Here is a 12494-nt window from a genome sequence, read left to right on the forward strand (position 1 = left end):
TTATATATTTTTAATATTTAAATATTTATAGATTTAAATAATATATAAATATATAATGTATAATGTGTATTAAAAATATATAAATAACTCACATAAACATGCAAACAGAACCAATAGAATATATACATATTTATATCATCATGCAAACAGACTGATATATATATATGTGAGTCACTTAATTAACTCATGCAATCATGGAGGCTGAGAAGTCCCAAATTTGCAGCCAGCAAACTGGAGACTCAGGAGAGCCCATATGTAGTTCCAGTTTGAGTCTAAAGAAATGAGAACCAAGAGAGAGCCCATTCTATAGTGATAAAAATCATCATGTGTCTCTTCTTTCCTAGGAGGGCCACGTGATTTTTTTGAATTTTGGTTCATTATGGTTTCTGGGAGAATGTTTGCCTCCTTGATTGGATTAAAAATTATAATTTTGTAGGCAAACCATCTCGTTCTTATGGCTCAAGTAGCGCCAACATTTTCTTGTGATTTTCTATATCTCACATAGAATTTGAAGTCAATCTTTGTCGTTTCAATCCTCTACATTTTTTTTAAGACACAGAATTACCTAGAATATTCTGACTGACCCATTGGAGGTTTATACATTTTGGTCCCCTACCTCTAACTCCTTTATCCATGAATCTGGTTTCTCCTCTACCTCGCATCAACAAACATCAATTCTCTTACTGGCTTCTGTAAGAAATCAACTTGCATCAAACTTTTAGTGGAAATTCACTAACATTTTAAGTGATCATTTGGAAGAAGGTCATTTTATAGAACCTTGTCACTCCATCATCTTTTCTCTTCCATTCTTCTTTCTCTTCTCTCTGTTCTTCATCCCCTCCCACCTGACCTCACTCTGAAGATGCAGATCACTTTTTAGTTTATGTTCCCACACTTGCACACTAAGGAATCCAGTAAAACAAAGTACCTTCCATGCAGCAGGACCTATCCTCTTAAGGAAACAACCAGGTTTATAATTGCAGAATCTTCTTGTTATAAAATAAATCAATGTCTATATTATAAAACAGATTAGATTATATGACTCTTAAGACCCCATCGACCTTGATATCATATAAAAACATAGAGGTGGGAAAGGAAAGAAGAAAGTTGAAAAGAAAATCAATATTTATTGAATGGCTACTATATATTCCATTGTAATAATAATAACACTTCTAAATACTTATTTAATGTTTGTTAGTTGCCAAGCAGTCTACTATGCATTAATATGAATTATGTAATTTAGTATTACCTATGGGATAGATCCTATTATCATCTCCATTTTATAGATGAGGACATTGAGGCTTGGAAAGACTAGGTTAATCGCTCAGTCATCCAGATAGTCATTAGTAGAGTACAGAGTAGGAGCTGAACCCTGGCTAGTCTGACTCAAGAAGCTCAGTGCTTAATCACTAACACAAAAATGCCGAGCACTTTTTGTACACTCTTTCACAATTCTCGTCACCCTCAAAGGTAAGTACTTTACCTTGTCATTGCACAACTGAGGAAGCTCAGAGACGGTAACACTGATTTGCTCTTGGTCACACATCCAGTAAGTGTCACGGAGCCAGAATAAGACCAACCCTGTGAACCTCCTGAGGCTCTACTCTTTCCATGGTACCTTTGGCACTCTGGCTGGCTGCTGTTTACATAACAGGTGCTAACACAGCTTCGCCAGAAGGGAAATCAGTTTACTAAGAAATTCTGCCATCAGGGAAGAGGTCAGAGATTCTGGGCTAGAACCTAGGGGTGTGGCTTCTTAATCTCTGTGATTTTATTTACCCCCAGAGAAATAGCTTCTTCTTTTTTTTTTAATCTCAAAGCTGATGGGCAGTTCTTGCTCTCTTGTGACTCTCTTGGGACAAATCATCCGCTGACAATGGCCTTGGATAGCAGCTGCAAGGAGCTGGAGACACAATGGCATGCAACTAAGTCAATACCAGCCATGCTTAGGCTAATGTAACCCTGAACCAGACCGGCAACTGTGGAATGAGCAGCTGAGTGTGCAGTGACAGTAGGTGGGGAAACAGATGTACCTTGACTGGAGTCAGCAGAACATCTGGCGAACCTGGCCCATTGCTTCGTAATTAATCTTGGTGTTGAATATAATGACACGATGGGATTGAAAAATTGAGCAATGTGATTGGACACATTTTGATAGTTTAATTTTCAATAACACATGGTCAGAGCTTGTTCACATAATTACTAAATAGATTAATATGCCAATATCTCTGACCAGCTGGAAGGGAAAGATTTAGGCCTTCAAAGATCTCTGACGGGCCTTTAAATTAAAGCTGATGTTCTGGAGAGAATGAAGGTGCAGGCCTCCTGAGAATATGAAGTCAAATCAGGGCTAGGGATGAAGGCCTTGAAAACAATGATTCTTGTTATTACCTTAGAAATAAACCTTCCGTGAGTTGCCTTCCTGTGGAATGTCAATTTGTCTGCAGATCTACTGCATCATGAATTATAGGAAAGTTGGTACCTGTCATCCTCCCATAAGCTGTGTGAAGTCACTAGTACTATGCTCGTGTTAGAGGCCAAGAGAAACCTCATGTAAATGAATCAACAGTGCCAGAGGAATGGTACAAATTACCTCCTGTGCGTTGTGGTCTCCTCTATGAGGCTGAGTGTTTCAGATGCAATCCAATTGCAGTTATCTGCAAGACCTGAAAGAAGGAGGCTAAGTTTCTCACACTTATAATCTTCAATCTATGCTCTGTAGCACGTAGGAGCCAGGTAGTTGATATTATTTTCCCTCACGGAAAGAAGAGGGCAAAGGTTTGTCACTGAGAGAAGTTAGGATGAGAACCAAGGCAGGGTCGATGGGACAGAAAAGCAAGGAAGTGGACCCTGCAGTCAGGTTACCTGGGTTTCTTGATAAACAGGGATAAGTTAACAAAAAGCCTGTTTTCTTATCTGTAAAATGGGATATTTGTAGTGCCTATGTCATAGTGAATCCCTGTAAAACACTTAGAATAGCAAGTGACACAGTAAACTTTGCTAAATGCTAAGCAGTTTAAAAAGAATGATCCAAGAGGAAGGCTGTGGGCTATTTGGGATTAGGGACTGGAGGAAGGTGGTGGTGTGTGGGGTGATGTATTTTTGTGAGGAGGTGGAGTAGGGTAGTAGGTGTACATGAGCAGAGAATCATTTTGGAGAAAGTAGATTTGAGTTTCGGAGAGGGTGCTTAGGAAATAGGAATCAAAGATCAGGGCGGAGCAGAGTTAGAGTGGGGAGACTTTTGACTATTTTTCCACTTATCATGCCTCCTTTGTTCAGGGCCTTGGAATTCACACCGACACTCAAGCCCCTCCATCAATATCTGCTCATTGACAGTCAGTGGACAGTGGACCTAGTGAGGGCAGTTAGAGAGACTGTGGCTCCTTAGGACAAGGGCTGGGTCTTATTCATCTAACTAGCAACTGATACACAACATATTAATAACTTTTGGTTCTACAAATGAAATTTTGTAGCTTTCTATCACTTCCTGGCTTTATTCCTCTTCCCTTTTTCTTGGAAGAAGGAGCCAGCCATAGCTGTTGCCTGACAAATGACCATCAGTTGTTGAGAGAAATAGCCTGTCCAAGCATCACTGACAGGCACGTTCTTATAGGCCTAGCCGTCATCCCCTGCAGCTGCAGCATGGACACACTAGCCCCAGGAAAGCAGGCTCTTGTTTAGACTGGATGGCACCTGCTTGCATTGGAGGGGAGAGTGAGGATGTCTCCCAGCCCTGAGGCCTTTCTTGGGGTCCGTGGGAGGGGCTTCAGACGGTCCTTCCAAATCCAAGTCAAGCTGTCAGTAGAAGGCAGGGCTGTTTTTCTCTCTCTGCCCCTTTTCTCTTGGCCCTCAGGGCTAGAACTGCTCAGCACTCACAGCACTGTGGACACTTGAAAAAGCTTTCAGGGGAAAATGGCAAAAAAGTGAAAACAAAATTAGAGGGAGAATGAGGCTACCAAAAAGAAAGATTCACAACACCACCCACCTTCTGCCTGTGGCCTTCTCCTGCCTTCTGCCCCCTCCCCCGGCCTCTCTCTTTCTCTTGCTTTCTCACATACGCTTCAGAAATCAAGGACTGTCATCAAGGCCATTAGCGATGTCTATTCTGGGGATGTACAGTACAAAGCTTAAACCTGGTATTTACTGATGACTGACAAGTGAAACGTTTTAGCTGTCTGGGTGGGGATGTGACAGAGAGCCAGGAGAAAGTCTGTTCCTGTTCTTCAATTTGTTAATTCTTTAAAAAAAAAAATGTTTTAAGTGAATTTTGTGCTTGGGGAAAGAGGTGTGATTGGCAGCCCCTGGGGGTGGGGGCCTCGAAAGAGATGGTGCTGAAATGGGGGCTGTCACTTAAGAACCACTTATTGTCTGCCAGGTCTTTCATTTCTGCATCACCTGTTCAAGCCCTTGGCAGCCATATAGTAATGATAACAATAATGATTGGGAGGATGATATCACTTGTGTCTGCCTCTGAGGAGGTCAGGCTCCATGGGTTATCTGTCCCTGGAGAAAGAATTTATTTCATGGATTTCCACCTATCTATGAGAAGAGGACAGAGTTATTTTCTTCCCGTGGAAGGAAATTCAATTAAATTCAACAAACATATATTGATTTATTGAGCACCTACTATATGTGAGAAGCTAGACCCTGTGCTGTCAATGGAGGGTCTACAGTAAGCTATAAAGACATGGTGCAAAGCTTAGAAAATAATGCAGGAAGGAAAAAAAGAGGGAGAAATATGTTGAGTAGCAATGTAGGGCGATGCTGGACTTTGGGGTCAAGAGAGTCCTGGGTTTGAATCCCAGCGTTGCCACTTCCAGGCATGTGGTATGGGGCACACTGTTATCTTTAAGCCTCAGTCTCCTCCATGAGGAGGTGGGCATAGTCATAGCGACTTGGTAGAGATTATGTATATAAAGCATCTGCCAGAGTCACTGCTCAGTAAATGTGGTGCTGTTATTGTATGTACCATATGCCAACTCACTCCAGAAAGTTGCAACTCCAGAAAGGCTGGAAAATCCAGCCTTCTGCTCAAAAAAAATGTTTATCTTCTGCAGCTTTTGTAGGTCTCTAAGTGCTGCCCACTGCACATGTGGGTGACTGACCCCATCTCTGAGGTCCATCTCCACAGCTCCATGAAATATTCAATGTCGATGTTATTTGTTGACAGTTATTAACTCTGCCTCATGTTCCTCTTGCCACAGAGAGGAGGTGATTCATTAATATTTATTCATCTTGATTTGCTTTGTTTTTCTTTTTTTTCAAAAGCCCATTTCAGGATTTATGAACTAATTTTGTAGAATGCATAACTCATGCTCTGTGTGTTTGGGCAGCCTACATTGCCTGGAACAAAATCCTTCCAGGGGTGTAGAGGGTCAGGGTTATTACATCTCCAGCTAGACTCTGTTTAATCAAATCCTTCTGCAAAGGCATTTAGGAAAGGCCTTTGCCTCTCTGCGTTAAGAGCCTCTGTGTTATTTTACTGTGGGTGCACCAACCAACCTGTCCCTATCCCTGTATGTTCCCAAAGCTCTTTCCTGGGTGCCAGAGACCCTGACAAGGATTAGCAGCAGGCCCTTAGCTCATCCAAGACATGCGCAGCTTCCTTTGGCCTTGCTTGCTTCCAGGCGCTGAAGACATTTACGCCAGAAATGGTGCAGCTAGACCTACAGGGACTTATTCCTGTTTCACAGAGCCCTCAAACAGCACTCGTGCAGCCAGATAGGCAAGTGCATGAGGAGATTGGCTTCTAGCTTCAATGATATAGACCCTTCCTTTCTCCTTTTGGCTGTGCAGAGCTCCAGGACCTCTGCATCAGACTCAGAACATTCTGTGAGGCCAAGCCCCGGGTGCACAGGCGTGTTGCACATCTAGAAGCCCGCCAGCGAGCGCCCCCGCCTTTCCTGGCTGAGCTGCTCTCTTTCCCAAGAACCGCCTCTGTTGTCAACGCTGCCATGCAGGCAGCACCCCTGTGCCACATCTTAAGTTAGATGAGAAAGAGTCATATTTGGGGAAGGAGAACACATTCAGCATCTAAAGGACAGGTGTTTTTCAATCTACTCTTGCATATCCTTGGGTGCTGGCGTGTGCTGCAGCCGGCAACGCGCATTGAGTGAGGTTCATCTGAGGGTAAGTTAAAGTGGAGTCTGTCAGCACGCACAAAAGGATGGAAGGGGATTTGGTGTTTCTATAGCAATTATGGGGGGAGAATATTGCTGACGAAAATAAAACCTGAAAATGTGCCCTTGACATGTGACTGCTTTATTCTCTGCTCTCAGATAGGAAAGGAAGACAGTTTGCTCTGTTTTATTCAGATTTTTTTGAAAAGGGAGGCAAACTGACAGACAGGCAGAGACAGACACAATGAGACACAGAAGGAGAGTTGGAGTTTAGGAAGAGAAAAGGATTACAAATGGGCAACTATCCCAGAGGCTGCAAGCCAATCTCCCCCGCCCCCCCACGTCCCCCGGCCCCCAACCACCTTTTCTGACTTGTTATAAGGAGTTTGCGTACCTCTGCCTTTCCCCAGGAAGCATGGCTGGTTGTAGCTGGACCTCTATCCCCTGGCATGGCTTACCTTGTTTTTTATTATTATTTTTTTTAAATCCAGTATTCGCTGGAGCTCTGCAAAAGGCTCCTGAAGGCTGGTATGCATGGAGGGCAGTGCTCCGGCATGGGCTTCCCCAGGACCCAAAGCAGCAATGTTGCTCAAGATGGGAACAGAGTGAGGGTGGAAGCAGGATTGCTTTTCACCCAGCTTGTATTGTAGCCAGCTGGCACACAGGAGGGAGACCCCAATTTCTGTTTTAAATATCCATATTCCATCAGCAAGTCCTGATTAATTATTTCCTATTCTGTGTAAGAACCCAGTAGGCAATAGGGAGGTACGAGGCATGATTGTTATCCTAAGGGAATTTTCTGGCTGGTAGAGGATGCAAGGCAACCATCCATGAAACAATGAAAGGTAGTATCAGTATACCAAGGAATATATAAATAAAGTTACAAATGTGATAGAAAAGTAATGTCAATATACCAAGGAATATCTAAATAAAGTCACACATGTGATAGAACCAGAGAGGAGCAGATGATGAGGAAGGCTGGAATACACAATGAAGTCTTCACGAAGTGGGTGGGGCTTGACTTGGGCCTTAAAGGGTAGACAGAATTTAGAAAGGCGAGAAAATACCAACACGGAAAGGAACGACATGTGCCAAGGCATTAAGGCATGAATGACAAGAAGAATTCATAATGCAGGAGGGAGATCAGGAGGTCTGAAGAGGGTGGGAGTGGTCAGGGATTGCATCTCTTAGGAAAAAAAATTGTTAAGAGATAATAAGGTGTAGAGAATTATTTCCTAAGTGCATCCTGAGAACCCTAGCCCGGCAACTTGCACTATGAAGGGAAAAGGGAGTTCCACATTTAAATAGGCTGTATTTCTCTTTCCAAGATTCACCATTCCTATTCTATCTGCATTTTTAGGGCTCTGAGAAGTCATATTATAAGGAAACCCCTGAACTTAATTTAATTTTGAATTTTTAAAACATCTCTCTCTCTCTATATATATACACACATACACACACATATTTATGTGTATATATATATATACACACACACATATATAAAAAACATCAATATAATATCTATTATGAAACCTTGGAACTCAGTGTTTTGTGATCCACACACTGGGAAACACAGACACAGGAGTCAAAGTCTCAGGATTTAAGCTCATATCAGCTGTTGCCAACTAAGTAACTTATTAGGTGAGGAAAGCAGTCATATCACTTAACATCCACCCCACTTGATTGTTGTCATGATACAGTATAAAATGAGCTAAGGTACACCAAGTCCTTAGCATAGAGCCTGCCCTAGAGTACACACTGAATAGGAGGTGGCTGCTTGAGCCAGTGCCAAGTGCTGCAAGCACAGTGGAGTGACTTTGACTTGAAGCAGGAAGAAATCAAAGGCTACTGAAAAGTCTCAACTAGGGTAGCCCACTGTGAAAGCAGTTGTTGATAAGGTGCATCTGGAAGGAGTGGCAGGATGGATTGCATGGGGAACAAATCAAGGTTTATGAAGGCATACAGGCAGAGGGTCCAGAATCTAGCCAAAGCTGTACACTGATATTTTCCAAAGTGAAGGAAGGAAGCGGATAAGGGCCAGGAAAGAATCACCTCCACGCTTCCACATAGCCAGGCGATTATGCTGCAGCTGCACCTGGCTACATGGGGTCTGGAAAGTGTGGCTTCTCTTCCATGACTCTGATGTGGTGAGAACCCCACCTCCCCAGGGGCGGATGCATTAAGATCCAGCACAGATTGTTGCTGTCTCTGCTCTCACAGACATCAGCTCGTCATCAGCTTGGCGAGTGATTGACAGGGCCTAAAGGGCAGGCATGTCCACCTGTCTTGTCATGCCCTGCCACGCCACCCTGGTGCCCACCCCTTTCTTGCTCCTTACACCTCCTTTCATGGGCTGCAGCCCAGCTCACCCAACCTGCTATCATTCACCTGGCACTTGGGCCACTGAGGTAGAGGTAAATGCAGATGTGTGTCTTTTCCCTGTAGCTCATGCATTCTCTCTCTTTCTCTTCCTCTCTCTCTTTCTCTCCCTCTCTTTCTATCTCTGTCTCTCCCGCTGTGTTTATCTTATTGACTTTCAAATTCAAAAACAACAAACATTTACTGGGCACTTGCTTTAGGCCAGTCACTCTGCTAGGTGCTTTATTTATTTAGCAAACACTCAGGTAGCATTTACAATATTGCTCTAAGTACATTTCAAACATTAAATCAATTCTCCTGATTTAATCGCTTGGGGTAGTTGCTGCTGTTATTTTCATTTTTACAGATAAACTGAGGGGCAGAGAGGTTTAAGAAACTTGCTCAGTGTCACTTAGCAAATAAGCAGTGGAACTGGGATTCCATCCCAGGGACCTGGCTTTGCCGTCTGTGCTCTTCACCACTCTGTTTTACTGCCGCTGTGCCTGTAGGGCATTATAACATTCACATCAGAACATGTGAATTTGGGGGTATTTTTGTACTTAGGAAAAGAGGGAATCCGAGAAAGGATGACTTGTCCAAGGTCACACAGCAGCGAAGAAATGGCAGAATAATAAATCCGAACCTAGGTCTTTTGTTTCAAGCTCAGGGCTAATTCCTCTCCACAGGCTGGCTCACGTCTTCTGGCATAGTCCTGTATCTAAGAGGGAAGTTGTGTGGAGAGAAGCAGGTTCTGCTGAAGTTAAGGTGCAGCCCCAGAGGCTCCACTTCCAGGGTGGAACTGCACTGCTTAAGCTAGTGAGATGAGGGAGAAGGGGCGGTTCAGGCAGGTGCCAGCTGGGGTGATGCCAGGCCATGAGGTCTGTGTGCTGAAATTTGCGGTGGGCACAGACAACTCCTGTTCAAGCTCTCTCCACCCTGCTGGGAGGGCAGAGAAGACAGCCTGAAGTCTGAGAAAGGGAATCCATCTGGGAACCCATTCGATGTGCAAACTGTAGTATGCATATGAATTTCCTGGCTTTGTTAAAGGCAAATTCTGATTCAGTGGTCTGGAGAGGGACCTCAGCTTCTGAATATTTAGCAAGTTCTCAGTTGCGGTTGGTGCCACAAGTGGGGATCACATTTACCAGATCTCCTAGGTGTTTGTTATCTATGGGTTTCTGGGTCTTTTTTGTGGGAGGTCAGTGGTTGTGGTTTGCAGAAGTCTTGCTTGGTGCTACATGCCCTACCCTTGCTGCTAATTCTAGGAGGGTGGGAGGAAGACTAGGGATTAGATCTGAAGGAAACAAGGGCCAAGGGCATCATGCTTTTGCCCTGCCTATTTTTCTAGGCTGCCCTGTCCTTCGGCTCCAGTCAAAGCTTCAATGCCCTGCAAGGTTTCCCTGAGACTCTCTTCCTCCAAGCACTTACTGACCAGGTCAAGCCCCCAAGCATCTCTCTCCACAGCAACACTGCATTTGACTGCTCGCCATCTGTCCTTGCTTAAAATGGTCTCAGGTTTGTTCTGTAATTGGCCTCATATGCTTATGCTCCCCCTGTCTGACTAGATGATATGAGCTCCTTGTTCTTCTATCCTCAGACCTAAGACATTGCTTGGTATCTAGGATGAGCTAAAATGTGAAATAAATAGAATAATGAATGAAATAAGACCTCTTTAAAACTTCTATTTCTACTGAGAGGTTCTCAGAGGGAGGCTCAGCTACCGCTTCAAGTTTTAGGTAAGCGTTTTTAATCCACTTCTTATTTCAGGGGTCTTTCCCAGTGGCCTCAATTTTGGGGAAAGTGGGTGAAACGGACTGGCTGCAGAAACTCCATGAGGCATAGGGAGCAGCTAGGAAGGCTTGTGAATTCACTCAGTTAGGAGGATGAAAGTCTGAAACCTGTAGCCAGGAGGGCTCCTCAGCCCAGCCCAGAGCCCAGCAGCTTGCTCTGCCCTTGCCTTCTCATAGGTCATTTGTCAGTCTCCACACTTTCCATAATCTCCTGCTCACATTCCTGTTTTATTCCAAGCCTGTGATCTTAGTTTCCCAATAGCATTTATCAGATCCATGAAATTGTGCCCCCCATCCCCATTTCTTGAGAGGGAGGCTTCACTAGAGGGAAATTGGGGAGATAATAAGTTTTCTTGCTGGCTAACCAGTTGCCTGAGGCAAACACCAGCAGCCCTGGGCTCCCAGATCCTGCGGTGATAGATGCTGGCAACCAGGCTGCTCACAGCAGAGTCAGTGCTCAGGAGGCAACAGGCAAATTGCATTCTGTTTGCTTGCTTTCCCTGGGCAGTGTTTCTCCAGGACCCCTGGGGGCTTAGGTAGATGTAGCTCTGAACCCTTGAATGTGGTCCAGACCTTATTTTGCTTTATTTTATTCTCAAATACTACCCGTCTGGGGGGATAGGTTGTCTCTAATCTTCTCCCTTCCCTGCTGCCCATCTCTGCTTTCCCCAGGAGCAGAGGTGGGAATACCTTCAGGCATGTTGGACATTCTGCCTGTTTGTCAGGCTTTCAGTTCCAGTTATGGCTAATGAATATGTATTGCAACAGACAGGAAAATCCAGTGTCTGGTTATAGTGATGGGGTTTGGGGAACAGTTGCTTTTTCCTGGGCCAACACTTCATTGCAAGAAATGCTCAAGACCCTCTTCTAAAGCATAGAGGGTTTTAAGGTGTGGCTACAGGATGCCCTTCCCATTCCTGACCTTCCCTTTTACCTCCCAGACTCCTGCCCCGCTTCCCTAAGCTCTGCAGCTGGCCAGCCTCTCCACTGCCAATCCACGGTGGATCCCTTTTTGCAGGTACTCCTGAGCTCACGTGCAGCTTTTGAACAGCCCCTTTGCATTCATCTCCGTCCAGATTTCCAGCTTGACGAAGGCTCAGATGAAGAGTTCCAGAGAACAGATGGGAGGCTGTCATTACATGTTACTGATACACGGAGCGGCTTCAGCCTCATGCATGCCAGTGTGCTCAACCACACTCGTAATTCTTCCTCTGTTCCCCAGCCTGAGCCAGGAGCTCAGCCAGTTTTGGCAAGGAGTGAAAGTGTGAGCTTTCTAGGGGCATTTATATAAAACATGCTAGGATTGACAATGAGTTAGGGAACAAAACCTTTCTTCTTTTATTAGGGGAGAAAATATTGTGTTTCTCTAATTACCTTGTGAAAACTAAAATCAGAAGTCAAAAATTTACTAGCCTAACTTGGGTGACATGGCAGTTGGTTCATGCAGGAACCTTCTGGAGATTGTTTCTTTGTCTAGTCACAGAGCTCCTTGACAGCCACAGAATATACTTGGTAATGAATATTCTAGCAGGTTCTACAAGGTCATGGCACTGAAGAATCAAAGTGGGTCAAAGGGATCTTTTATGTCAGCTTCCCTTATTTGTCAGAGGAGCACAAACATTGGCCAGAACAGAGAAATAACTCATCAATGACTAACTAGTAATGAAACTGGGAATTGAACTCAGGTCTAATTCAATGATTTTTCAAGAAAGTACAGTGACCTCAGATTGTATAGTGAGGGATTTTCTTTTCTAGAAGTAAGGAATGGAGAGTGGCTTATTTGCAAAATTTTATACGAGAGCCCAGAATTTTCCTTTATGCCTAGGATGGTTTAAAAATCTCATAGGAAAAAGGACATCAGTTATCTTCTGGGCAATCTCATACTTATAGTTAAAAAAATTAACTTTGGCCCTCTTTGAATGGTCTCAAGAGAGATAAAAACTAGTTTTCCTTGAGCTTCACTTCTGCATGAAACTTAGACCTTAGGCCTTTGCAACCTTGATAGAAATAGTAAAGCTGAAAACTCTCCCTTGAAAGTTGGCCCAAGATCTGGATTTTTCTTTACTTATCCCATGAGAAGTGGAGCTGTATGCGTACCCTCAATACAACCTCTTCCACTGTTCTAGGAAATCCACCATGTGGCTCTGGAAATTTGAGACCCAAGCACTAATCTGTCGTGGAGATGATTAAGAAGCATTTGCTCTGAGGAGTTAGGCTGTGACCTAGT

This window comes from Macaca fascicularis, chromosome 1 (assembly GCF_037993035.2).
Source record: "Macaca fascicularis isolate 582-1 chromosome 1, T2T-MFA8v1.1".
Taxonomy (NCBI): Eukaryota; Metazoa; Chordata; class Mammalia; order Primates; family Cercopithecidae; genus Macaca; species Macaca fascicularis.